The sequence below is a fragment of the Euprymna scolopes genome, chromosome 42 (genome assembly GCF_053919585.1).
Source record: "Euprymna scolopes isolate OS-2025 chromosome 42, ASM5391958v1, whole genome shotgun sequence".
NCBI classification, from domain to species: Eukaryota; Metazoa; Mollusca; class Cephalopoda; order Sepiida; family Sepiolidae; genus Euprymna; species Euprymna scolopes.
In genome coordinates, this window is record NC_136523.1 from 31,227,251 (window position 1) to 31,251,469 (window position 24,219).

Here is a 24,219-nt window from a genome sequence, read left to right on the forward strand (position 1 = left end):
GGCGCGGGACCTATAAGATTGGAGACTCTTTTTTGGACCATGTCTAAGAGTGAGAACATCCAAGGCATAGTTATTGAGAAAAGTGCGGACAGACGAACGGACAAGAGTGAATTTACAGATCCACCCCCCTTTTGTCGGCGAGGAGGGGGGGAGTAAAAAGGTTATGTTGCGCAACGGATATCAGTGATAAGTTACAACCTCCTGTTTATACAATTATGAATTACCCAAGACTTCTGAGCAATCATAGTTGACTGAACGATGCAAACTACCTGCATGGATTAAATTAAGAGTTCTGCTTTAAATCTTATACAGATTCCTAGAGTTCGACAAGGCTTCCTTGAGTAAGATCAGAGGTTACATGGGTCGAGATGTTGTACAAATAACATCCAAGATGAGAATAGTAGCCCAAATAATCCAAATTATAAATCCTCATCTAAAAAATTGCTTTCACTAATAACTGGCACAGGTATAACGTGACCATTACGTTCGAACCGTGTTCATTACAGTTCAAATCTCTGTCGGACACTTATGCTGTCCGGCACCATCGAAACAAACAAACAAACAAACAAACAAAAATAAATCATCCGACGCGGCTCTTTTTTTTTTTTTATCTATTTTTTTTTTTTATTTACATCAGTCGTTTATTACCGTTCTTCCTCCCCAACCTCGACACCAGCTTAAACGTCTCTTGCTGCCACATGTCCATCGCACCTGGTGAGTTTTCCTTTCTGCTCCACTACATGCTGGCTGAAAACAGCCATTTCTCGTCCATCTTTTTCAACCTTACTTTTTCTTTCCCGATCATATGGAGTTCTTTTTTTTTTTTCCTTTTTCTTCTCTTGCAAGCTCACTCACATTTTCTTAATTTGCACAGTTTTTTTTTCCGGCTACTACTGCTAATATTCTCACAAACCAGTTATCTTACAAGTCCTGCTAATATTTTCCCACATGCTCTGTTACACAGGGCCCCACATTTCTTGGATTGCAGTGAAGTGTACTTCTGTTCCACTCTCAGAGGCCATCCTTATCTCCTCATTTTGGAAAGAGAGGAATTGGTTAAGCACTGGTCTTCATGAACACCTCTATTGGAGGATGCTGACTAGTCAAACTTCGACCGCTTTCATACTCATCGAGGATCTATTCTTGGCACTCATTCCAACAGTGTGGGGACTGCTTTAGAATAAGGTATGCTCCAATTCGGTCCCAGAAGCTGAGTTCTCTCAAGCAGTACATGCTTTCTTTGAAAAAGGCTTAGTTTATTAATAATCACCTGAGGTGCTTGTACCGAGGAATGTTGAGTTCCATTCTTCTTTTCTTTTCTTTTTTTTTTGTACTCAACCAAAGTGCCCCATACATGGGATGGAGATAGCTATCTCCACCTTCCAACCTTGAGGAAAGGTTGATTTACCACAGACTAAACTGGGTGCCCGACGTTGCCCGGGTGTTTGGAGGTGTGTGTTGAGCAAAATAAAAAAAAAGTGGTAGTAGGCGGGCAGGCTCGAACCTGTACTGCAAAGAAGGAAAAGAACGCAAAAAAAAAAAAACGTAACATCTTTGCTGTTGCGCCCATCGCTAAACCGGAAGTGACATAAGTTTAAATTAAGGCTAGTCAATCGAAAAGAGGGGATAACTTTTGAAAATATCGGCGAAAAAAGCGACCCCTCTCTGTAGAAAAGTGCCTAGTTTAGGGTGAAGGAATTAATGTTTTTAGTCAATTTTTCGATATTTGTCGTCCAAAGGGTCGAGCTTCAAAGTGATACCAATCTCGTGAAAATACGTTGCTTCTTATATACATACATACATACATACATTTAAACAGACAGGTGAGATTTATATTATAGATGGCCTGACACATTCCTACCGAGAGATACCGACAGATCCATTCTTGGCTTGTTGTTTTCAGCCAAAGTGACCCATGCAAGGTGGGTGGGGGTAGCTGGCTATCTTTACCTTCTAGGTTTGAGGAAAGATTTGTTTATTAATCACCTAAAGTGACCCTACCTTTCAACCTTGTGCCATGCATTGTTTTGGTGGTAAGCAAACAAGTAAAAATTTCAGCAAAAATGTTATTTTAAAATCTAGCATGACGGACCACTAAGCTTTTCAGAGATATAAAGATATATCTAAAGAAATGCCAATAATACTTTTTTTTTTTTTTTTTACTTGGGAGTCACCACTTATCAAGGCCCAAAGGCCACTCGAGGAAAAGGGTTAATGAATGCAAGGTGGTGGTGTAGTAATAGTGTAAATTGGGTAGAATTTGATTATTTATGGGGACTGCTCAACAAGAACTTTATATTGGATTTGAAGGCTATCATGTTGTATTCAACCGGGAAGCAGCCAGCAGAACAGTGTTCCACAGGCAGGAAGTCCTGGGAAATAAGCTCTGTTCATAGAATCTGAGTTTAGATTTAGGCACAGATAGAGAGTGAGGGAAATCGTTTATAGTGGTTGTAGCTAGTCGAGTATTTTTTTTGTGAAAGTTTGTTAAGGGGAAACTATAGATTAGAGTTCGGTCGAGCACTTGCCCCCCCCTACGAGGGCAGAGTTAAACACAAGGTTGATTTCTAATGTGGGGGAAAAATTCAACTCCCCCAAAAGGGACATCATATAGTAGAACAGAACTAAATAAAAATTGCCTCAGTCTAGAAGTATTCTGTATGGACCATGAACAGAAAAGATGACGTATAGAATCAGAACAGATACTACACTTTGCTCAAAGCCAAAGAGCCATTACAATTATTTCACCTATTTGCTTTATTAAGATTTAATTCAAAATTTAGTATACAAAATTAAGTTAGTCACAAGGACCCGTGCCGCAGTGGTTAGAGTACTTGGAAAAAAAAAATCAATTATAAAAGTGATATTCTTCTGAAGGTTCAATTTTCAGTGTGAGCGATCGAAAAATACAATTGTTAATTACTTAGGACCTCTATCCAGTCATCGCTGATGGAACAAGAGCATGCTATGCCCATGAAGTAAATAAAGGGTTCTGTTTGAAATTCTGTCCAAATTCCTATGTTCAACAAAAACACTCTCGAATTTGACAAGATACACATAAAGAAGGTCGTAGGTGACATCGACCGAAACATTGTGAAAATGACACTCAAGATGAGAACAGTAGTCCGATGAATCCAAATAATATGAATAAGTTAGTTAGATTCTAAGAATTTATTATTGAGAAATCCGGTCTTTTTTTTTTTTTTTTTTTTTTTAATTCCATTTTCACCTCAAACAAGGCACAGTGTCACTTTAAAGTAGAGGGCTACTATCGGGGATATAAGTAGCAGAGGTACTATGTAGGGAATTGAGCAGCAAGATGTCTGTTCACATTACACTTGAACTTCTGCATGTCAGTACAGTTAGGAAAGCAGGAACCCGGAAACAAAGCTCCAGAGTCTATTGGTTCTGGGGAAGAAGCTATTAAAGTAGAAGGCTTTCTTACATCTAGGGATCCCTACTGTGTAGGGGTGGGATTTTGCTGCTTGTTGTGTTTGTTGGGGGTATTTACGTCAAGGGAGTACAAGGGTTGTAGTTTGTCGGAGCCTCCACCATTAAAATACTTGTAAAACGTGTTCATTTGTTTTCCCCTCGTGCCTGTTACAGAGCGTAGTGTCATCAGCAAATATACTCATCTCAGAGACAATTTTATCAGGGAGGTTATTTATGAATATTAGGAATAATAAAGGTTCAAGGATAGACCCCTGAGGCACTCCTGCATTTATATCATATTGTATGGATATACAACTGTCGAGGACAACTTGGATTTTTCTCTTATTTAAGAAGGATTTAATCATATTAAGTATTCCTTCAGTGATACTGTATGAAAACCATCATATTATACCCTGTCAAAAGCCTTAGATATATCTAGGGCTACTGCTCTACCCTCCTCTGCTTTGTCCAGTGTATGGTATATACATTCAGAGATTACAGTTAGGATATCTGCTGTAGAACAGGCTTGCCTAAATCCATATTGTTGGTCGGTCATAAGTTAAGCACCTGTAAGGTGATGAACTGGTTAATTATGGACTCAAATATTTTGGCGAAAATTGGGAGGAGGCTAATGGGGCGATAATTTAAATGGTCAGTTCTTTCGGCAGAATTCTTGTAAACTGGTACCACAGAAGCAGTTTTCCAGCAATCAAGAAAGCAAGATTCGTTAAGGCATTTGTTGTAAAGTTTGGAGAGAACTGGAGCTACTTCAGCGGAGCATTTTTTAATAGCACAGCTGGGATGAGATTAGGTTCACATGCTTTTGAGGTGTCTAGGTTTTTTATATCGTGCACCTCAGAAGGGGTAATTTTCTAGATCATCTAGTGTGGCATCAGTCCACAAAGGAAAGTCGTGGAAGGAGTGGTTTGCTGGGTCCAATGTGGAGTTTTAAGTAAACCGACTGACAAGCATGTTAGCCTTCTCGGTTGCCATGCAAACAACCTCATGATTATTGGATAATGGGGGAATTGTTGCTTGCGCTTTATTTACTACACTGTTGTAGATTTTCCAGAAATCACGAGTTCCTCATTTTTCTGCTTTGATACGTTTTCTGGTGGTTTCAGTATATTCTCTTTTAGCTGTTACTATTTCTCTTTTACAATTATTTCTAGCTTCTACATACTTTTGTCTGTTTGAACTGGACTTATGTCAGTTAAATCTGCAGTATGCATGCTGCATTTGTGAAATGGCAGCTGCACAAGTGGAAGTAAACCATTAGGGATAGTGTGGTTTGCTATAGAATTTCATTATGGGAACAGGTGCTTCAATTGCCGCTTTGAACCATTCAGTGGTCTCATTTGCGCACTGTTCAGCGGGAAATGAAAAATATTTATGTCCTTTAATATGTTGTATTTTATCTGTCCTCAGTCAAGGGTGAGGACATTGGGGGGGGGTTATATATTGCAATGGAGTTTCTTATAAAACAAATCAGCCATTTTGATGAAGTATTTTGTAAAATAAGACTCATATTAATGCTTTTCTAACCTGAAATGGAAAATCTACATCAGATCCGTTGCCAAAAATGCTAATAAAATGGTAGGATCATTCTACTGCTCCAGAAAGTATCTCACTCATGACACAATGCTTTATCTATACAACAACCAAATACGTCCTAAGATGGAGTACTGTTGCCACACCTAGGGAGGAGTTGCTAAGAGTAACCTTTTCTGCCTTTGACCTTTTTAACTTCCTACTTCCTCTTTCTCATAGAAGACACTTGCGAGTTTATCTTTGCTTTAGTGTTACTTTTATGGTGGATGCTCGACTGAGCTTCAATCTATGCACCCCCACCCACCACATAAAACATTCACAGTAATATACTCATCAAGTTACAACAAAATACAATTGTGAATTACTTAGGACTTCTACCCAGTCATGGTTGATGGAACCAGAGCATGCTACCTCTGTGGATTAAATAAAAGGTTCTGTTGAAATTTACACAAAATTTCAAAGTTCGAGAGAAAGATTCCCTGAGTTCAACAGAAAGATTCGAGTTCGAGAAGAAGGTCAGAGGTTATATCAACCGAAACGTTGTGAACAAACACTCAAGATGAGAACAGTAGTCCGAAGAATCCTAATCATATGAATAATCAATGCTCATCTAAAAAAATTCAGAAACATAACCAAATTTTAAAACATGACGATTTAAAGATCAGCCACGTGCATTATTTTTATTCTGATTTTTTTAACAAGTCGAGCATGAGGGGATCCCCTTCCACAAGTAAAAAAATTTACTTTCACCATGGACATAATATTTGTGAAAAATTGAAAAAAAATCCAAGACATGGTTATTAAAAAAAAGTGAAAACAAATGAACAAATGGGTGATTTGAGGGCAATTTCACCCCTATAATGTCCTCTAGGGGGAACAACCAGAGTTAGGCTAGAAAATCCGTGCTGGCAAAAATTTACTTTCACCATGACTAATGTCTGTGCAAAATTTCAAAATGATCCAAAGCGTGATTATTGAGTAAAGTGCAAACGGATGAACGTGGGTGAATTACTAGGTCCAATCCCTCCTTTGTTGGGGGACCAATAAATATTAAAATGTTTAATTTTCGGCTCATACAAAAGCCTTTATCAGGAAAGTTTAGACGACTTTTGTTTTTACTTGCATGGTGGTGTTTGGCGCAGTCTCTAGTTGTCGAAGATAGAGATTGCACCGTCCAGTTCAGCTATTACGTTGTATTTGTATATATCAGCGTGTGTATATTGTACTATGCCTCCCCACGGGACAGAGTTAGACACCAGGGTCGTTTTTTAACGTGGAGAAAAAGGTACAAAAATAAAAATTGTCTCAGTCGTGAAGGATTTCTCCTCCACCGAAAGAGAACAAGAAAATGAAGTGCAGCATCCGAAGAACAGATGGTATTTATTTGCTCCCCCACTGAGCAAATTAGGCACAAGGCCGTTTTTAATGTGAGGTAAAAACCAGCTCCCCTAAAAGTATGCAAAAAGGGGGCACTCTGGTTACCAAAAATAATAATTGTCCCAGTATAGAGGGTTTCCCCTCCATTGACTGGTACAAATTATCTTAAGTGCAGCATCTGCCGGAACAGATGGTATTTATTTGCTCCCCCACCGAGCAAATTAGGCACAAGGCCGATTTTTAATGTGAGGAGTGAAGGGAGGGGGAAGGGAAAAAGGGGACCAGCTCCTGAGAGGTGGGAAATGGGAGCTGGTTAATGGTCAGGCATGTGGGGTTGCCCCCACATCTGGTCTTTGCTAGTCATAGCTAGTCATAGCTAGTCATAGCCTGCAGCATCTGCCGGAACAGATGGTATTTATTTGCTCCCCCACCGAGCAAATTCGGCACAAGGCCAATTTTTAATGTGAGGAGTGAAGGGAGGGGGAAGGGAAAAAGGGGACCAGCTCCCGAAAGGTGGGAAATGGGAGCTGGTTAAAGGTCAGGCATGTGGGGTTGCCCCCACATCTGGTCTTTGCTAGTCATAGCTGGTCTTTGCTAGTCATAGCCTGCAGTATCTGCCGGAACAGATGGTATTTATTTGCTCCCCCACCGAGCAAATTAGGCACAAGGCCGATTTTTAATGTGAGGAGTGAAGGGAGGGGGAAGGGAAAAAGGGGGACCAGCTCCCGAGAGGTGGGAAATGGGAGCTGGTTAATGGTCAGGCATGTGGGGTTGCCCCCACATCTGGTCTTTGCTAGTCATAGCTAGTCATAGCTAGTCATAGCCTGCAGCATCTGCCGGAACAGATACTACACTTTGATCTTGGCCAAAAGGCCAAGAAAAAAAAATGTGTATATTGTAGAGAACATATATCGAGAGAGTGTCTATTGCTGTGTTGACATATCGAAACCGTATCTCATATGTGTGTGTGTGTGTGTGTGTGTGTGTGCAGATTCTTTTGCCATTTTGTCAAATAAAGAAATTCCTCAATTGAATTGTATGATGTAACCTATTTGTTAATCATTATTTCTAAACTGCATTGTTCATATCGAAGTCTGACATAAATATAATATTTAGTTATTTCTAAAAACAATGACAATCGTTTTACATTTCTAGGATTTCAATACGTATTCTTTTTCTAAACCTTTCTTACTGGGTTCAATTCTAACCTTTTCCAAATATCCTTTTCAACTTATCTAGTTCACTCTTTTACTTACTTTTTACATAGCACAGCGTGTTAGCACTACAATCATGCTCAATCTCTGAAACAGGTATGCTGATTTTTAAAAAAATTTCATACAAATATACTAGAAGTGTTTTAGATAGGTTTTGTATCAGTATGTCTCCGATAAGTATAAAAAATTGAAAATAACAACTCTTATTATAGAAAAAACAGTCCCATTTTGACCAAAGTTGACACCCTTGTACAACCTAACATTACAAGGGTATTTGAGAAGTTTTATCACTGCACAAGCAAAAGGGTCCGGCATATAAAACCTAACATTACATTCTTTGATAAAACAGGGGCGTGTTTGAAATGAATGTTTCTGTTTGGATCATAATTGAACCATGATACAAGGCACCGGACCAAACTTAGAAATAGGTTCTGTGACAATTTTTCAGAACTTGATTCACATACTGTCAGTTGGGTTGTAAATCCCTTCAAAAGGGAGCTGGTAGATTTGCTTGAGCAGCCCGAAGGACTGACGGGCAATCTTATTGAACTTCGTTTCAATAATGAAATAAAAATGGAACGCTTAGATACGCCCGGTTCAAAATCTGCACAAGTACCGATTAAGAATTCAACGATTGCATAGGTTTGTTTGTTTGGTGCACAAGAAGATAATGGCCAACGAACATATGCTACACTATCCCCCTACTAAAGTAGGAGATAATGCCTGGAATTATGAGAACAGAACCAATACTACACTATCCTGAAAAAGAAGATAATACCTGGGAGTAACTTATCATGGTGAATAAACACACACTACATTGCTACTCCACCCATAAGAGGAAATAATACCTGAGAGGATGGTATTATGACGACAAACAGATACTAATCCCTCCCCTCCTTTTTGGCATTCAAAGATAGTACGGTGCTACTGAACTTTCTAGACTGGATCAATTTTGTCGCCACATACTCCATACATGGACTAAGAGTGGCTTTGTAAATATATACGATGCTAGCAGGTACGAGGAGTGTTTTTTTTTTTTAACCCGGTAGAGAGAGCTTGCTTTCTTTGCAGCAGGCTTAGCAATATCTTCTATGCATTTATTGGAATTCATGTTGCCAGTGAATGTTAGGCTAAGGAGTCTGAATGTTGGACTCCTGGGCAGGATACTATCACCCATAATAATTGGTGAGAATTGTTGGTGCTTTGTTGTTATTAAGGCAAAATTCAAAGATCAAAATATTGAATTTCAAGTAAAACCAATGGTATATAGTTGTAGTAATGAACATATCCAAGAATTACGAAAAACGATGAGGTAGAAAATCAATTATTAATGAAAACAGTTTTTCAAAACAATTAGCGAAAATTGAGTTTTGCTAAATTGGCCCAAGGTTTTTAATTTTCCGAAAGTAAGTCTCCCCCCGTGTTACAATTCAAGCTCTGTTTTTTTTTGGTTTTTTTTTTTAGAAAAACTCAATTTTCGCTAATTGTCTTTAAAAAACTGTTCTCGTTAATAATTTTCTACCTTATCGTCTTTCGTAATTCTGGAATATGCCCATTACTGTGACATAAAAATTAAGTAAATCCCATTGTTTTTTTTTTCTGGAAATTAACTATTTCGGTTTTTGAATTTCGTTCTAATAATGAAGAATTACCGATTTTTTTTTATAATTGTTAAAGAAAAAGAGCTTCCTTGTGGTAGCATTAAATGTAACTATTTTTGGTGTCATTTCACACAGACTGAAGGTCATTGCGTTAGATATGTGGGTTTTAGATTTACTCTCATTACAGATTAAATAATTCTTTTCACTTGAAACGTTCTAAGATATTCTGCACTCTCATTTATTAAAAACTTTTCATTTCTGTTATTTACTTGTGTTGAAGCTAAGTTTTTAGTTGAAATGAATTGTGCAATAAACGAAAATTCAGTCGAGAAAAATTCCTTTTGATGTGGAAAACTTAAATTAGACAAGAGAATTGTTTGCAAGAAAAACACCTGCGTCATTTTGTATGTCGTTTAAAAGGGCAGAATAGAGAAGGAGGAAATGACAGAAGAATGGAGAGAGAGAGTGAGAGGGAGGGAGAGAGACGAACGCGAGGAAAGGGGGGGGAGACGAGTTTGAGGAAAGAGAAAGAGAGAGAGAGACGAGTTTGAGGAAAGAGAAAGAGAGAGAGAGACGATTTTGAGGAAAGAGAAAGAGAGAGAGAGACGAGTTTGAGGAAAGAGAAAGAGAGAGAGACGAGTTTGAGGAAAGAGAAAGAGAGAGAGACGAGTTTGAGGAAAGAGAAAGAGAGAGAGAGAGACGAGTTTGAGGAAAGAGAAAGAGAGAGAGACGAGTTTGAGGAAAGAGAAAGAGAGAGAGACGAGTTTGAGGAAAGAGAAAGAGAGAGAGACGAGTTTGAGGAAAGAGAAAGAGAGAGAGACGAGTTTGAGGAAAGAGAAAGAGAGAGACGAGTTTGAGGAAAGAGAAAGAGAGAGACGAGTTTGAGGAAAGAGAAAAAGAGAGAAAAGTTTGAGGAAAGAGAGAGAGACGAGTTTGAGGAAAGAGAAAGAGAGAGAGACGCGTTTGAGGAAAGAGAAAGAGAGAGAGACGAGTTTGAGGAAAGAGAAAGAGAGAGAGAGACGAGTTTGAGGAAAGAGAAAGAGAGAGAGAGACGAGTTTGAGGAAAGAGAAAGAGAGAGAGAGACGAGTTTGAGGAAAGAGAAAGAGAGAGAGACGATTTTGAAGAAAAGAGAAAGAGAGAGAGACGAGTTTGAGGAAAGAGACGGAGAGAGAGACGAGTTTGAGGAAAGAGAAAGAGAGAGAGACGAGTTTGAGGAAAGAGAAAGAGAGAGAGACGAGTTTGAGGAAAGAGAAAGAGAGAGAGACGAGTTTGAGGAAAGAGAAAGAGACGAGTTTGAGGAAAGAGAAAGAGACGAGTTTGAGGAAAGAGAAAGAGAGAGACGAGTTTGAGGAAAGAGAAAGAGAGAGACGAGTTTGAGGAAAGAGAAAGAGAGAGACGAGTTTGAGGAAAGAGAAAGAGAGAGACGAGTTTGAGGAAAGAGAAAGAGAGAGACGAGTTTGAGGAAAGAGAAAGAGAGAGACGAGTTTGAGGAAAGAGAAAGAGAGAGACGAGTTTGAGGAAAGAGAAAGAGAGAGACGAGTTTGAGGAAAAAGAAAGAGAGAGACGAGTTTGAGGAAAGAGAAAGAGAGAGACGAGTTTGAGGAAAAAGAAAGAGAGAGACGAGTTTGAGGAAAGAGAAAGAGAGAGAGGAGTTTGAGGAAAGAGAAAGAGAGAGAGGAGTTTGAGGAAAGAGAAAGAGAGAGACGATTTTGAGGAAAGAGAAAGAGAGAGACGATTTTGAGGAAAGAGAAAGAGAGAGACGAGTTTGAGGAAAGAGAAAGAGAGAGACGAGTTTGAGGAAAGAGAAAGAGAGAGACGAGTTTGAGGAAAGAGAAAGAGAGAGAGACGAGTTTGAGGAAAGAGAAAGAGAGAGAGACGAGTTTGAGGAAAGAGAAAGAGAGAGAGACGATTTTGAGGAAAGAGAAAGAGAGAGAGACGATTTTGAGGAAAGAGAAAGAGAGAGAGACGAGTTTGAGGAAAGAGAAAGAGAGAGAGACGAGTTTGAGGAAAGAGAAAGAGAGAGAGACGAGTTTGAGGAAAGAGAAAGAGAGAGAGACGAGTTTGAGGAAAGAGAAAGAGAGAGAGAGACGAGTTTGAGGAAAGAGAAAGAGAGAGAGAGAGAGACGAGTTTGAGGAAAGAGAAAGAGAGAGAGACGAGTTTGAGGAAAGAGAAAGAGAGAGAGACGAGTTTGAGGAAAGAGAAAGAGAGAGAGACGAGTTTGAGGAAAGAGAAAGAGAGAGAGACGAGTTTGAGGAAAGAGAAAGAGAGAGAGACGAGTTTGAGGAAAGAGAAAGAGAGAGAGACGAGTTTGAGGAAAGAGAAAGAGAGAGAGACGAGTTTGAGGAAAGAGAAAGAGAGAGAGACGAGTTTGAGGAAAGAGAAAGAGAGAGAGACGAGTTTGAGGAAAGAGAAAGAGAGAGACGAGTTTGAGGAAAGAGAAAGAGAGAGAGACGAGTTTGAGGAAAGAGAAAGAGAGAGAGACGAGTTTGAGGAAAGAGAAAGAGAGAGAGACGAGTTTGAGGAAAGAGAAAGAGAGAGAGACGAGTTTGAGGAAAGAGAAAGAGAGAGAGACGAGTTTGAGGAAAGAGAAAGAGAGAGAGACGAGTTTGAGGAAAGAGAAAGAGAGAGAGACGAGTTTGAGGAAAGAGAAAGAGAGAGAGACGAGTTTGAGGAAAGAGAAAGAGAGAGACGAGTTTGAGGAAAGAGAAAGAGAGAGACGAGTTTGAGGAAAGAGAAAGAGAGAGAGACGAGTTTGAGGAAAGAGAAAGAGAGAGAGACGAGTTTGAGGAAAGAGAAAGAGAGAGAGACGAGTTTGAGGAAAGAGAAAGAGAGAGAGAGACGAGTTTGAGGAAAGAGAAAGAGAGAGAGAGACGAGTTTGAGGAAAGAGAAAGAGAGAGACGAGTTTGAGGAAAGAGAAAGAGAGAGACGAGTTTGAGGAAAGAGAAAGAGAGAGACGAGTTTGAGGAAAGAGAAAGAGAGAGAGAGACGAGTTTGAGGAAAGATAAAGAGAGAGACGAGTTTGAGGAAAGAGAAAGAGAGAGACGATTTTGAGGAAAGAGAAAGAGAGAGACGATTTTGAGGAAAGAGAAAGAGAGAGACGATTTTGAGGAAAGAGAAAGAGAGAGACGATTTTGAGGAAAGAGAGAGACGATTTTGAGGAAAGAGAGAGACGATTTTGAGGAAAGAGAGAGACGATTTTGAGGAAAGAGAGAGACGATTTTGAGGAAAGAGAGAGACGATTTTGAGGAAAGAGAGAGACGATTTTGAGGAAAGAGAGAGACGATTTTGAGGAAAGAGAGAGACGATTTTGAGGAAAGAGAAAGAGAGAGACGATTTTGAGGAAAGAGAGAGAGAGAGAGACGTGTTTGAGGAAAGAGAAAGAGAGAGAAAAGTTTGAGGAAAGAGAAAGAGAGAGAAAATGTTGAGGAAAGAGAAAGAGAGAGAGACGAGTTTGAGGAAAGAGAAAGAGAGAGACGAGTTTGAGGAAAGAGAAAGAGAGAGAGAGACGAGTTTGAGGAAAGAGAAGGAGAGAGACGAGTTTGAGGAAAGAGAAAGAGAGAGACGATTTTGAGGAAAGAGAAAGAGAGAGACGATTTTGAGGAAAGAGAAAGAGAGAGACGATTTTGAGGAAAGAGAGAGACGATTTTGAGGAAAGAGAGAGACGATTTTGAGGAAAGAGAGAGACGATTTTGAGGAAAGAGAGAGACGATTTTGAGGAAAGAGAGAGACGATTTTGAGGAAAGAGAGAGACGATTTTGAGGAAAGAGAAAGAGAGAGACGATTTTGAGGAAAGAGAAAGAGAGAGACGATTTTGAGGAAAGAGAAAGAGAGAGAGACGAGTTTGAGGAAAGAGAAAGAGAGAGAGACGAGTTTGAGGAAAGAGAAAGAGAGAGAGACGAGTTTGAGGAAAGAGAAAGAGAGAGAGACGAGTTTGAGGAAAGAGAAAGAGAGAGAGACGAGTTTGAGGAAAGAGAAAGAGAGAGAGAGACGAGTTTGAGGAAAGAGAAAGAGAGAGAGAGACGAGTTTGAGGAAAGAGAAAGAGAGAGAGACGAGTTTGAGGAAAGAGAAAGAGAGAGAGACGAGTTTGAGGAAAGAGAAAGAGAGAGAGAGACGAGTTTGAGGAAAGAGAAAGAGAGAGAGACGAGTTTGAGGAAAGAGAAAGAGAGAGAGACGAGTTTGAGGAAAGAGAAAGAGAGAGAAAAGTTTGAGGAAAGAGAAAGAGAGAGAAAAGTTTGAGGAAAGAGAAAGAGAGAGAAAACTTTCAGGAAAGAGAAAGAGAGAGACGAGTTTGAGGAAAGAGAAAGAGAGAGAGACGAGTTTTAGGAAAGAGAAAGAGAGAGAGACGAGTTTGAGGAAAGAGAAAGAGAGAGAGAGACGAGTTTGAGGAAAGAGAAAGAGAGAGAGACGAGTTTGAGGAAAGAGAAAGAGAGAGAGACGAGTTTGAGGAAAGAGAAAGAGAGAGAGACGAGTTTGAGGAAAGAGAAAGAGAGAGAGAGACGAGTTTGAGGAAAGAGAAAGAGAGAGAGACGAGTTTGAGGAAAGAGAAAGAGAGAGAGACGAGTTTGAGGAAAGAGAAAGAGAGAGAGACGAGTTTGAGGAAAGTGAAAGAGAGAGAGACGAGTTTGAGGAAAGAGAAAGAGAGAGAGAGACGAGTTTGAGGAAAGAGAAAGAGAGAGAGACGAGTTTGAGGAAAGAGAAAGAGAGAGACGAGTTTGAGGAAAGAGAAAGAGAGAGACGAGTTTGAGGAAAGAGAAAGAGAGAGACGAGTTTGAGGAAAGAGAAAGAGAGAGACGAGTTTGAGGAAAGAGAAAGAGAGAGACGATTTTGAGGAAAGAGAAAGAGAGAGACGATTTTGAGGAAAGAGAAAGAGAGAGACGATTTTGAGGAAAGAGAAAGAGAGAGACGATTTTGAGGAAAGAGAAAGAGAGAGACGATTTTGAGGAAAGAGAGAGACGATTTTGAGGAAAGAGAGAGACGATTTTGAGGAAAGAGAGAGACGATTTTGAGGAAAGAGAAAGACGATTTTGAGGAAAGAGAAAGAGAGAGACGATTTTGAGGAAAGAGAGAGAGACGAGTTTGAGGAAAGAGAAAGAGAGAGACGAGTTTGAGGAAAGAGAAAGAGAGAGACGAGTTTGAGGAAAGAGAAAGAGAGAGAGACGAGTTTGAGGAAAGAGAAAGAGAGAGAGACGAGTTTGAGGAAAGAGAAAGAAAGAGAGACGAGTTTGAGGAAAGAGAAAGAGAGAGAGACGAGTTTGAGGAAAGAGAAAGAGAGAGAGACGAGTTTGAGGAAAGAGAAAGAGAGAGAGACGAGTTTAAGGAAAGAGAAAGAGAGAGAGACGAGTTTGAGGAAAGAGAAAGAGAGAGAAAAGTTTGAGGAAAGAGAAAGAGAGAGAAAATTTTGAGGAAAGAGAAAAAGAGAGAAAATTTTGAGGAAAGAGAAAGAGAGAGACGAGTTTGAGGAAAGAGAAAGACAGCAAAAAGTTTGAGGAAAGAGAAAGACAGCGAAAAGTTTGAGGAAAGAGAAAGAGAGAGACGAGTTTGAGGAAAGAGAAAGAGAGAGACGAGTTTGAGGAAAGAGAAAGAGAGAGAGAGACGAGTTTGAGGAAAGAGAAATGTAGAGACGAGTTTGAGGAAAGAGAAAGAGAGAGACGATTTTGAGGAAAGAGAAAGAGAGAGACGATTTTGAGGAAAGAGAAAGAGAGAGACGATTTTGAGGAAAGAGAAAGAGAGAGACGATTTTGAGGAAAGAGAAAGAGAGAGACGAGTTTGAGGAAAGAGAGAGACGATTTTGAGGAAAGAGAGAGACGATTTTGAGGAAAGAGAGAGACGATTTTGAGGAAAGAGAAAGAGAGAGACGATTTTGAGGAAAGAGAAAGAGAGAGACGATTTTGAGGAAAGAGAAAGAGAGAGAGACGAGTTTGAGGAAAGAGAAAGAGAGAGAGACGAGTTTGAGGAAAGAGAAAGAGAGAGAGACGAGTTTGAGGAAAGAGAAAGAGAGAGAGACGAGTTTGAGGAAAGAGAAAGAGAGAGAGACGAGTTTGAGGAAAGAGAAAGAGAGAGAAAAGTTTGAGGAAAGAGAAAGAGAGAGAAAATGTTGAGGAAAGAGAAAGAGAGAGAGACGAGTTTGAGGAAAGAGAAAGAGAGAGACGAGTTTGAGGAAAGAGAAAGACAGCAAAAAGTTTGAGGAAAGAGAAAGACAGCGAAAAGTTTGAGGAAAGAGATAGAGAGAGACGAGTTTGAGGAAAGAGAAAGAGAGAGAGAGACGAGTTTGAGGAAAGAGAAGGAGAGAGACGAGTTTGAGGAAAGAGAAAGAGAGAGACGATTTTGAGGAAAGAGAAAGAGAGAGACGATTTTGAGGAAAGAGAAAGAGAGAGACGATTTTGAGGAAAGAGAAAGAGAGAGACGATTTTGAGGAAAGAGAGAGACGATTTTGAGGAAAGAGAGAGACGATTTTGAGGAAAGAGAGAGACGATTTTGAGGAAAGAGAGAGACGATTTTGAGGAAAGAGAAAGAGAGAGACGATTTTGAGGAAAGAGAAAGAGAGAGAGACGAGTTTGAGGAAAGAGAAAGAGAGAGAGACGAGTTTGAGGAAAGAGAAAGAGAGAGAGACGAGTTTGAGGAAAGAGAAAGAGAGAGAGACGAGTTTGAGGAAAGAGAAAGAGAGAGAGACGAGTTTGAGGAAAGAGAAAGAGAGAGAGAGACGAGTTTGAGGAAAGAGAAAGAGAGAGAGACGAGTTTGAGGAAAGAGAAAGAGAGAGAGACGAGTTTGAGGAAAGAGAAAGAGAGAGAGAGACGAGTTTGAGGAAAGAGAAAGAGAGAGACGAGTTTGAGGAAAGAGAAAGAGAGAGAGAGACGAGTTTGAGGAAAGAGAAAGAGAGAGAAAAGTTTGAGGAAAGAGAAAGAGAGAGAAAAGTTTGAGGAAAGAGAAAGAGAGAGAAAACTTTCAGGAAAGAGAAAGAGAGAGAAAACTTTCAGGAAAGAGAAAGAGAGAGACGAGTTTGAGGAAAGAGAAAGAGAGAGAGACGAGTTTTAGGAAAGAGAAAGAGAGAGAGACGAGTTTGTAGGAAAGAGAAAGAGAGAGAGAGACGAGTTTGAGGAAAGAGAAAGAGAGAGAGACGAGTTTGAGGAAAGAGAAAGAGAGAGACGAGTTTGAGGAAAGAGAAAGAGAGAGAGACGAGTTTGAGGAAAGAGAAAGAGAGAGAGAGACGAGTTTGAGGAAAGAGAAAGAGAGAGAGACGAGTTTGAGGAAAGAGAAAGAGAGAGAGACGAGTTTGAGGAAAGAGAAAGAGAGAGAGACGAGTTTGAGGAAAGAGAAAGAGAGAGAGACGAGTTTGAGGAAAGAGAAAGAGAGAGAGACGAGTTTGAGGAAAGAGAAAGAGAGAGACGAGTTTGAGGAAAGAGAAAGAGAGAGAGAGGGACGAGTTTGAGGAAAGAGAAAGAGAGAGACGAGTTTGAGGAAAGAGAAAGAGAGAGACGATTTTGAGGAAAGAGAAAGAGAGAGACGATTTTGAGGAAAGAGAAAGAGAGAGACGATTTTGAGGAAAGAGAAAGAGAGAGACGATTTTGAGGAAAGAGAAAGAGAGAGACGATTTTGAGGAAAGAGAGAGACGATTTTGAGGAAAGAGAGAGACGATTTTGAGGAAAGAGAGAGACGATTTTGAGGAAAGAGAAAGACGATTTTGAGGAAAGAGAAAGAGAGAGACGATTTTGAGGAAAGAGAGAGAGACGAGTTTGAGGAAAGAGAAAGAGAGAGACGAGTTTGAGGAAAGAGAAAGAGAGAGAGACGAGTTTGAGGAAAGAGAAAGAGAGAGAGACGAGTTTGAGGAAAGAGAAAGAAAGAGAGACGAGTTTGAGGAAAGAGAAAGAGAGAGAGACGAGTTTGAGGAAAGAGAAAGAGAGAGAGACGAGTTTGAGGAAAGAGAAAGAGAGAGAGACGAGTTTGAGGAAAGAGAAAGAGAGAGAGACGAGTTTGAGGAAGGAGAAAGGGAGAGAAAAGTTTGAGGAAAGAGAAAGAGAGAGAAAATTTTGAGGAAAGAGAAAAAGAGAGAAAATTTTGAGGAAAGAGAAAGAGAGAGACGAGTTTGAGGAAAGAGAAAGACAGCAAAAAGTTTGAGGAAAGAGAAAGACAGCGAAAAGTTTGAGGAAAGAGAAAGAGAGAGACGAGTTTGAGGAAAGAGAAAGAGAGAGACGAGTTTGAGGAAAGAGAAAGAGAGAGAGAGACGAGTTTGAGGAAAGAGACAGAGAGAGACGAGTTTGAGGAAAGAGAAAGAGAGAGACGATTTTGAGGAAAGAGAAAGAGAGAGACGATTTTGAGGAAAGAGAAAGAGAGAGACGATTTTGAGGAAAGAGAAAGAGAGAGACGAGTTTGAGGAAAGAGAGAGACGATTTTGAGGAAAGAGAGAGACGATTTTGAGGAAAGAGAGAGACGATTTTGAGGAAAGAGAAAGAGAGAGACGATTTTGAGGAAAGAGAAAGAGAGAGACGATTTTGAGGAAAGAGAAAGAGAGAGAGACGAGTTTGAGGAAAGAGAAAGAGAGAGAGACGAGTTTGAGGAAAGAGAAAGAGAGAGAGACGAGTTTGAGGAAAGAGAAAGAGAGAGAGACGAGTTTGAGGAAAGAGAAAGAGAGAGAGACGAGTTTGAGGAAAGAGAAAGAGAGAGAGACGAGTTTGAGGAAAGAGAAAGAGAGAGAGAGACGAGTTTGAGGAAAGAGAAAGAGAGAGAGAGACGAGTTTGAGGAAAGAGAAAGAGAGAGAAAAGTTTGAGGAAAGAGAAAGAGAGAGAAAATTTTGAGGAAAGAGAAAGAGAGAGAAAATTTTGAGGAAAGAGAAAGAGAGAGAAAAGTTTGAGGAAAGAGAAAGAGAGAGAGACGAGTTTGAGGAAAGAGAAAGAGAGAGAGAGACGAGTTTGAGGAAAGAGAAAGAGAGAGAGAGACGAGTTTGAGGAAAGAGAAAGACAGCGAAAAGTTTGAGGAAAGAGAAAGACAGCGAAAAGTTTGAGGAAAGAGAAAGACAGCGAAAAGTTTGAGGAAAGAGAAAGAGAGAGAAAAGTCTGAGGAAAGAGAAAGACAGTGAAAAGTTTGAGGAAAGAGAAAGACAGCGAAAAGTTTGAGGAAAGAGAGAGGGAGGCAAGTGTGAAGACAGAGAGAGACGAGTGTTAGGAGGGAGACAAACAAATTTTACTTTGATAGCAAACAAATAAAGCGATGACCCTTCGATAAAAGAGTGGGAAATAATCAATTTTTTCACTTAGAAACACTCGTCTAGCTGAAAGCACTATCAATAATCCCCCTCCCTTACTCTTTATCTGTGCCTAAACTTAAACGTAGATTCTATGAATAAAGCTTCTTCCTTAGAACTGCACACCTGTCGAACTCTTTTCCGTTTACCTGCTTTCCAGCTGACTACAATATGGCCGTCTTCAAGTCCAATGTAAACAAGTTCTTGATGAGCCGTTCTCCTTAAGTAATCCAATTTACCACATTTACATTTTTAACGATTACTATGTTGCCCTTTTGATCACTGTACACTCTTTAACCCTTACTCTCGAGTGGCCTCTGAACCTTGATAAGTGGTAATTCGATTGAGATTGAAGCCCTGTCATTCTGAGAGAGAGAGAGAGAGAGAGAGAGAGAGAGAGAGAGAGAGAGAGCGATAAACGAAAGGAGAAGGAAAACTAGAGAGAGAGATGGACGATACAATAGGAAAGAGATAGAGAGAGGGACGAAATGAGGAGGGAGAGAGGGAGAGAGAAAATGATAAAAGGGGAGAGATGCATTAAAAGAGCGTAACATGGACAGAGAGAGAGAGACACACACACAGACGAAAGGGCGGACACGGAGGGAGACACGGACGAAAGGGCGGACACGGAGGGAGACACGGACGAAAGGGCGGACGTGCAGAGAGAGAGAGAGAGAGAGATGGACGAAAGCGCAGAGAGAGAGAGAGAGAGACGTACGAAAGCGCAGAGAGAGACGTACGAAAGCGCAGAGACAGAGCGAGAGAGAGAGAGAGAGAGAGCTGGACGAAAGCGCACAGAGAGAGAGATGGACGAAAGCGCAGAGAGAGAGAGAGATGGACGAAAGCGCAGAGAGAGAGAGAGAGAGATGGACGAAAGCGCAGAGAGAGAGAGAGATGGACGAAAGCGCACAGAGAGCGAGAGAGATGGACGAAAGAGCACAGAGAGAGAGAGAGAGAGATCTGGACGAAAGCGCACAGAGAGAGAGCTGGACGAAAGCGCAGAGAGAGAGAGCTGGACGAAAGCGCACAGAGAGAGAGAGATGGACGAAAGCGCAGAGAGAGAGAGAGATGGACGAAAGCGCACAGAGAGAGAGAGATGGACGAAAGCGCACAGAGAGAGAGAGATGGACGAAAGCGCACAGAGAGAGAGATGGACGAAAGCGCACAGAGAGAGAGATGGACGAAAGCGCACAGAGAGAGAAAGAGAGATGGATGAAAGCGCAGAGAGAGAGAGAGAGAGATGGACGAAAGCGCACAGAGAGAGAGAGATGGACGAAAGCGCACAGAGAGAGAGAGAGAGATGGACGAAAGTGCACAGAGAGAGAGAGAGATGGACGAAAGCGCAGAGAGAGAGAGAGATGGACGAAAGCGCACAGAGAGAGAGAGAGATGGACGAAAGCGCACAGAGAGAGAGAGAGAGATGGACGAAAGCGCACAGAGAGAGAGAGAGATGGACGAAAGCGCACAGAGAGAGAGAGAGATGGACGAAAGCGCACAGAGAGAGAGAGAGAGAGATGGACGAAAGCGCACAGAGAGAGAGAGATGGAGGAAAGCGCACAGAGAGAGATGGAGAGATGGAGGAGAGCGCACAGAGAGAGAGAGATGGAGGAGAGCGCACAGAGAGAGAGAGAGAGCGAGAGAGAGAGAGAGAGCGAGAGAGAGAGAGATGGACGAAAGCGCAGAGAGAGAGAGAGATGGACGAAAGCGCACAGAGAGAGAGAGATGGACGAAAGCGCACAGAGAGAGAGAGATGGACGAAAGGGCAGAGAGAAAGAGAGAGATGGGCGAAAGGGCACGCACAGGGAGAGATGGGCGAAAGGGCACGCACAGGGAGAGATGGGCGAAAGGGCACGCACAGGGAGAGATGGGCGAAAGGGCACGCACAAGGAGAGATGGGCGAAAGGGCACGCACAGGGAGAGATGGAAAGACAGAGGGATGGAGAGACGGACGGGACGGAGAGAGAGACGGGACGAAACGACGGAGAGATGGACGGAATGAAAGGACAGAGAGAGAGAGAGAGAGAGAGACAGACAGACAGACAGACAGAGACAAACAAGCTGTCAAAATAAGTGAAAAACTTTAAATCTGTTTGTATAAACAATATTAGCTGTCGAGAGCTCAATCCCTTTCCAGAAAGAAGTCTGCATTATCACTAATGACAGCTGGCGATTTCACTTCCCAAAGCACTTAATTCATGATAAAGTTGTTACTACTGCTTGTTGACAAACTCTTCGTAGAGTGTTGGATAATGACCCTGATAAATTAAACTACATTAGAAAGGAAATAGAAGCAACAAAAAGATCAAAGGCTCTTTTATAAATAACAGATTATATATATTTATGTGATCTACACTGTTTGGTGTAGGTTGCTAATAGTTTAAGCAGTGGAGAAATAGAAAAGGTCGGTACTTATTTAGAATTACACTTATTAAAAAAATACAGAAAAATCTTCATGATGCACCTACTCGGAAGAAAAGAAATGCAAACTGCGTTTCTAAAAAAGAAAAAAAAGAAAAGGAAAAATTTAAATGATGCTCTTGGTTCGTGAAAATAGACTTTTGTCCTATTATTTTGTGCAAATATTACTTTTCGCCCAATAGATCGTTGGCATAAGATATTTCAGTCACAGAAATTATTTGGAATGAAATGTGTTTGGGCATTAACGCCCAGATTTATTGAATTTTTATTCATTTAAAACCGGTTTCAGTAACATTGAAAAACGGCGACGAAGTGGTTAACGACACAAACTTACAAATCTGGGTCTGTCAAGTTTGAATTCTTTTCGTTCAACATAAACACTTTCACTTGTGATGTTGGCAACCTTCACGTGATCCTTTCCTATAAGTGTTAAATATTAGCTGGGCAACGCCGGAAGGTATGCTAGTTGAAGATTGTGATTGTTATAAAATTTGTAAAAATAGAATGTTATCATAGCGAAATAAATATTTACGGATAAAATTATTTATCTTAATATGTTTTAACAGAAAGAATGTTAGAACATAAACAATAATTTAAAAATAGGCTGACCACTAGAGTCTGACACAGTCTTATGTAGAGGTCACTTAAAGTGACATGGACTTGGAAGTAAAGCTTGAAAAACACGTATCATTTTTGAGTCAAGAATCAGGAGTGAAAGAGCAGACCCAGTCAAAGTTGAGAGAGGGAGAAATACGGTTTAACATCAACTCGGCACTTCAGGGTGGAACCATAAAATTGTTGTCCTAGAAAAGACGACACGATTCCATTTCCCTTTGATGAAAACCGGCTTTCTTTTTTTGTTGTTGTTGCAGACTATCTACTAGTTGGCCACTTATATACAAATCCTAAGAGCAATAGGAGTCTTCTATCATGTCAAAGTGACATAATGTTCAACGATAATTTAAAAATAGTTTGACCTCTATATCTGACACAGTCTTACATAGAGGCCATTTAAAGTCACGTGAACTTAGGTGTAGAGCTTGAAAAACACGTATGATTTTCGAGTCTAGAATCGGGAGTGAAAGATCAGACCCAGTCAGAGTTGAGAGACGGAGAAAGATGGTCCACGGACGGTGATGGCTCCCAGTAGAGGGGGGATCAGAATGCGTTAGTCTAAGACTATTGGCAGCTTTCCAGTGGGCAAACATCGGTAAATAAAGTTGCTGAAAAAAATAATCCGAGATTTGTTGATTCATTGATTCTTTGCAGTTTTTCCGAGGATCAGCTAAAACAAGATCAAAGACGGATCAGATTGTTAATATATCAGTACTATTGTGTTATACATACATTGATTCGACGAACAATAGGAAAACTATATTAGACAACCACACGTATATACACACGTCATATATATAACTGTGGTACATATATAAACGTATATACATTCTGTATACACACATTCATTAGAACATTTTATATCACTAGACGATGCACGAGTTTAGACACGCGTACATAATATATACTCTCCCAGTGTACAACATATTTACAGCCCCATTCCATTGTACAAATGAATCCTCACTTATCAAGGCCGAAAGGCCACTCAAGGATAAGGGTTAAGAGTTTCGCAGTCAGACATTTTGAGGTTTGCAAACAATGTTTGAAAATGAACAGATTTTGATTGAGAGTACGGCTCAACAAGAATTTGTTAACATTGGACTTGATTTATTGATTCATTGATTCTTTTGCAGCTTTTCTGAGGATCTGTCAAACAGGATCAAAGACTAAACAGGTATGTTTCTCCGATTGTCCCGATGTTACAACCCCAGAGAACTGTTATTTTCCCTTTCTCTTTTAAATGTTATATGTCGGTTGTGAAACTGTATCTGTTAATATATCAATACTCTCGTAAGTGCTATACATGCATTGATTCAACGAACAATAGAAAAATTCTACTAGACGAACACACGTATATACACACGTCATATGGATGAGTGTGACATGTATATATTAACGTATATACACTCTGTATACACACATTCATTAGAAGAACATTTTATACCACTAGACGATGCACGAGTTTAGACACACGTACATAATATATACTCTTTCAGTATACAACACATTTACGGCCGATATTCCATTATGAGGAGGTTACTTAAAGTGGCGTGGACTTTAGGTAGAGCTTAAAAAAGATACGTATCATTTGATCAGTCAAGAATAGGGTGTGAGAGAGAACAGACGCAATTGGAGTCGAGAGAGGGAGAAAGGCAGTCTACCCACAGACGATGATGGTTTCCAGTAGAGGCGATAAGAATGCGTTAGTCTTTGACCATCGTTGCAGCTTACTAATGAGGAAACATCTGTAATAAAGTTGCTGAAAGAGACATGGACGAAAGGAGAGAGAGAGAGAGAGATAGAGAGAGAGAGAGAGAGGGAGAGAGAGAGAGATGGACGAGACAGAGATGTCAGAAGTAAATGTTACCAAAGGCAAGATAAGTTACCCTTCTACCTATCTGGATAAGTTTTGTGCATATTAACATATTTTAAAGCTTTTATTCGGTTAAAAAAACAATCGAATTGGTAAGTTAAACCGACAACATGGCCGACAAGAATACATATTGAATCAACACATTGGATGACCCACGGTTATCGTCTTTCGTGTGGTTTCAAGTGATCCCCTGGTGCAATCAGGTGCCCGCTGGCAAACCCTGGTAGTGGCAGTAGAACTCAGCGCCGGTCTACAAGTCCACACTTGGCTTCAGAAGGAGTACTATGGCTGTGTACCCTTCTCTCACTGCCCCCCCCCCTTTCTCCCACTGACCTGAACCAGCTGGACTACTTCGTTTGGTCATACGTCAAGAACATCACCAACATGACCTCCCATAACACCAAAGTCAGCCTGATGGCCACCATCTGCCGAGTATAAGCCGAGCTCCCGCTGGCACGTGTGTAAAAGGCAGTCTCTTAGTTCCAGACCCTTATAGAAGCGGTGGTTGAGGCTGATGGTTACTACATTGAATAGATGTCAGCTCTACTACACAATCAAGTCACCTGAATTGATTTTTTTTTCAATAAAACTTTTAAAATAAATCTGTAGTGTTGTTTTCTTTCGAGCGACAAATTTATTGTTCCACCCTGTACTTGTTTTTGCGAACCGAATAAGTTTTAAAGTACATTAAACACACAAAACTTATCCAGGTAGGTAGAAAAGTAATTTATCTGGCCTTTGGTAACGTTCACTTGTAATATATTTGAATTCATTTTACCCTTTTTCGTTCGTTAACTTCTATACTAAATGGTGTACGTACCAGACACAGAACGGATATGTCATTCCAAAAATCATGTAAATTGATCAAGTAGTTTTTTTTTTGGGGGGGGGGGCGGG

The 24,219-nt window shown here is 40.5% G+C and overlaps 1 protein-coding gene and 1 pseudogene across 10 annotated transcripts in view; both read right to left on the reverse strand.

The window, feature by feature from the left end:
• Nucleotides 1–24,219, reverse strand: part of LOC145266992 (coronin-2B-like) — a 370,386-nt gene that overhangs the window by 331,711 nt on the left and 14,456 nt on the right. The gene's annotated exons all lie outside the window — the stretch shown is intronic.
• Nucleotides 7,072–7,245, reverse strand: LOC145267327 (U2 spliceosomal RNA; annotated as a pseudogene).